This window comes from Penaeus monodon, chromosome 9 (assembly GCF_015228065.2).
Source record: "Penaeus monodon isolate SGIC_2016 chromosome 9, NSTDA_Pmon_1, whole genome shotgun sequence".
Classification (NCBI taxonomy): domain Eukaryota; kingdom Metazoa; phylum Arthropoda; class Malacostraca; order Decapoda; family Penaeidae; genus Penaeus; species Penaeus monodon.
In genome coordinates, this window is record NC_051394.1 from 49,072,147 (window position 1) to 49,077,146 (window position 5,000).

At 23.7% G+C, this 5,000-nt stretch overlaps 1 protein-coding gene across 1 annotated transcript in view; it reads right to left on the reverse strand.

Annotated features, from left to right (window-relative positions):
• LOC119576746 (nephrin-like) overlaps nucleotides 1-5,000 on the reverse strand; it is a 65,345-nt gene that overhangs the window by 50,534 nt on the left and 9,811 nt on the right. The window lies entirely within an intron of this gene.

Consider the following 5,000-nt stretch of genomic DNA (forward strand, 5'->3'; position numbering starts at 1 on the left):
CTGTCGAGATTTTTTTTTTTTTTTTTTTTTAAGATGCGTAGCTACCGATTTTTCTTTTATATCAATTTCTTTCTCTGATTTGATCTCGCTCTTTCTCTCTCTTTATCTCTCTCTCTCTTTCTTTCCTTCTCTGTCTTTTTCTCTCCTTCTCTCTCTCTCTCTCTCTCTCTCTCTCTCTCTCCTCTCCTCTTCTCTCTCTTCTCCACCTCTCTCCGCTCTTCTCTCTCTCTCTCTCTCTCTCTTCCGTCTCTCCCCCTTTCCCCCTGTCTCTACCTCTTCCTCTCTTCCAACCCTCCCCTCTGTCTCATTCTCTCCCACTTCTTTTTGCCTCCTCTCTTTTTCCATCCCTTCCCCGTGTGTGCGTGTGGAAGGCTGTACCTTTATCGAGTCATGAGAAAACGAAATTTGGCGAGGAAACCCGGGGAAAAAAATTTTACCCCACGTCTTTTCCGAATTCGTGTTGTGCTCAAACCGTGCTCTCAATTTTTACGTCATGCCAAAAACTCCGTGGTATCATTTGTTATCTTTATGGAGCCTTGTTTGGAAATTTTTTAAGTGCATGGGTGCGGGGGTTTTTCCACGCCAATTGCTATTACGTAGGTACACCGATAAAGTAAAAAGAAAAAAGAAAAACGGAAGAAAGAAACCAAAAGTACAAGACAGACACACGAACACCCCACACACCACCCACACACACACAAACAACACACACACACACACACCCCACACACACACACACACACACACACACACACACACCCCCACAAAAAAAAAAAAAAAAAAAAAAAAAAATAAACAAAAAAAAAAAAAAAAAAGTTAATAAAAAAAATAATAAAATAAAAAATTTTAAAAAAAATTTAAAAAAACCACACACACAACACACACACACACAAAAAAAAAATAAAAAAAAAAATTAAAAAAAAAAAATAAAATAATAAAAAAAAAATAATAAATAAATATATAAAATTTTAATTTACAATATAAGAAGTGTATATAATATTAATAAAATAAAATTATAAAATTAAAAATTTTTAATTTTAAATTATGAAAATATAGTTATATATATAGTCTTATTATTATATATATATATTATATAAAAAAATTTATAAATATATTATATTAAAATTTTAATTTTATATTAATGTATTTTTGGGATTTTTTAATATTTAAAAATTTATATATAATATATATATATATATATAAAAATTTTATATTTATATATATTAATTTTATATAGATATATATCTATTTATATATATATATATATATATATATATATAATATTTTTATTTTAATTATATATACACATTCATATATTTTTTATATATATTATATTATATTTATATATTTAAATATTTTTTTAAAAATTTTTAAAATAATATTTTTATAATATTTTATATTTTTATATATTTATTGCATATGTGGGTGTTGTGTGTGGGGTGTTTTGGGGTGTGAGTACATGCCCTATATATATATATTATATATAAAATATATATATATATATATATATATATATTTATATATATATATATAATAAAATATATATATAATATATAAAATATCCCTTCCCCGTGTGTGCGTGTGGGAAGGGTTTTTCCTTTATCGAGTCAGAGAAACGAAAAATTGGGCCCGGGAAACCCAGGGAACAAATGACCCCACGTTTTTCCAAATTCCGTGGGTTGTAAAAACCGTGCTCTCAATTTTTACGTCATGCCAAAAACTCCGTGGTATCATTTGTTATCTTTATGGAGCCTTGTTCTGGTATATTTCAGTGACATGTGTTGTGCAGGTGTTCCACATGTCATCAATTGCTATTACTGTAGGTATCACACGATATATAGTAAAAAAGATAAAAGATAAGGGAAACGGAGAGAAAGAAACCATATATATGTACACAGACAGACCACAGACACACACACACACACACACACACACACAACCACACCAGACACACCCACCACCACACCCCACACACACACACACACACACCACACCACACACACACACACACACCACCCACAACTAATTTTATATAATAATTTTAAATTTTATATATTTATATTAATATATTACAATGCATATATTATATATATATATATATTTTATATATATTATATATATAATTAAATATTTATAAAATATTAATATATATATATATATAACACACACAAAAACCAAACACACACACACATAATATTAATATATATTAATATTATATATATTATAATATATATATATAATATATTATATATCTATGATATATATTTATATATATTTATTTTAAAATTTCTTATATTATATTATTTATATGTATTAAAACAATTTATATATATATTTTTATTCTATATATAAAATTTTTATTTTGATTTAAAAAATATGTTTATAATTATATAATTTTATATTTTTATATATATTTTTCCTTTATATATTCTTCTTTATTATATCCCATTTTTAAAATTTTATTAATCTCTTATTATTATTATCTTAATAATTATTTATATATATATATATTTTATCAAATTTTTTTCTATGTTTTTTATATATTTTTCTTTCTAATATATATATTATTAAAAATATATATATATATATATATATATATATATATGATGTATCCCGTATATATACATATATGACTGCCGAATAGCCATGGTTAGGTCCCGAGTTAAATTCCCCGCCGCCAGTCGTAAAAATCCTGGCTTCACTTTTGGGCTCTCCTGGTCCACGGCGAGAAACACACATCGCTTTGAGAATCAACTACAGGTTTCTAAGCTTTGCACACAAAACCGCGGGGTTGATTAGGATTATCAATAAGGCAAGGGTGTACTCGCACACCCCCACAACCCAAAAACACAAAAACACACACAACACACACAACACACCCCAAAAAAAAACACACACCACATACACCACAACACACCAAAACACACACACCCACACACCAACACAACACACACACTCACTCACTAACACACACCACACACACAAACAACACACACACCACAACACACCACCACACCACAACACACACACAAAACAATATATATATATTATATATATAAAATATATATAATATAATATATATATATATAATTTTTATATATATATTATATAATATATATATATTGTATAATATAATATATATATATATATATGTATATAAAATATTTATTAATTTTTATTATTTAAAATTTATTATATATTATTATATATTAATATATATTTATATTTTATATATATGTAACACACACCCACCACCACCACACACACACAATTAAAAATTATTTAAATTTTAATATATATATAAATATATATAATTTAATATATAAATACATTTTATATATATATTATATATATAAAATATTTTTAAATATATTATATATTATATATATAAATAATATTAATTTATTATTTTAAAATTTTAATATATATATTATTAATATATATATATTATATATGTCTGTATTATCTATATTTATCTATATCTATTTTCTATTATCTATCTGTCTAATACACACACAAGTCTTTTAATCTTATCTATATTATATCTATTCTATATCTATCTATCTATCCTTATTATACTATCTATCTATCTATCTATCTATCTATATATATATATATATATATTCATATATATAAAATATTTATATATTTTATATCTGTAATTATTATATATATTAAATCATTAATATTAAAATCTATATATATATATACTATTTATTATATATATATATATATATATATAATTATATATATAAAATCTATATATATATATTTTATTATAAAATTTTATTAAACATACAAAAAAAAATAAAAACAAAATAAAAAAAAAATATTTTGTAATATATATATATATATAATATCTATTTTAATATATTTTATATAATCTAATATATATATATATTATCAAAATTATACATCATACATATATATATATATTTTATATATTTATATATTATATTTTAGATATTATCATATACATATATTAATATATATTCATATTATATATATATATATATCATATATATATATAGATATTAATATATCTATATATATATATATATATATATATAAGTTTATTATATATATATATTATATATATATTTTATATTATAAAATAATATATAGATGATATGATAGTAGATAGATATAAATAGATAGTAATGATATTTTAACACAACCACACCACACACACACCACACACACACCACACACACACACACACACCCACATATATATATATTATATATATATATATTATATATATATTTTATATATATATAAAATATATATATATATATTATATATATATAAAATACAGATATTATGTGTATGTATATAAAAATTTTTATATTTATATATTACACACACACACACACTATATATTTATATATTTTATTTATTTATATATATTATATATTTTATAGATATATAATATATATTTTTTATATCTATAATAAAATATATAATATATATATATAATATTATATATATATATATATATATATATACACATACAGAAAAATTGTGAAAGAGAGAGAGAAAGAGACAAAACCAAACAAGAAAAAGAGTGAAATAAAATACCCAACTAAATACAGAATACCATAAAATATCTACACCTAAACACACACACACACACACACAACACACAACACAACACAGACACACACAACACAACACAGACACAACACAACACAACCCAACACAACACAACACAACACACTTATACACCTACAGAGTTGATGCTAAACACAGCAGCTGCGACGGAGGAGAATCACCTGAGGCTTCCGTGACAGTCACTTCAAAGTCCGACCCGGTGAAAAAGATTGCTCAGGGACCAGAGTCTTTCGTGTCCCTAAGGCGGAGCGAAGCCGTCTTAGGAGCCGAAAAAGACACCTCAGCCAGATTGGTCTCTGGATCTATTTCCTTTTTCTCTCTGTCTCTCTTCTTGATTTATTTATTTTATTCTTTTAGGGCGGGTATGTATGTGATGTTTATAGGGT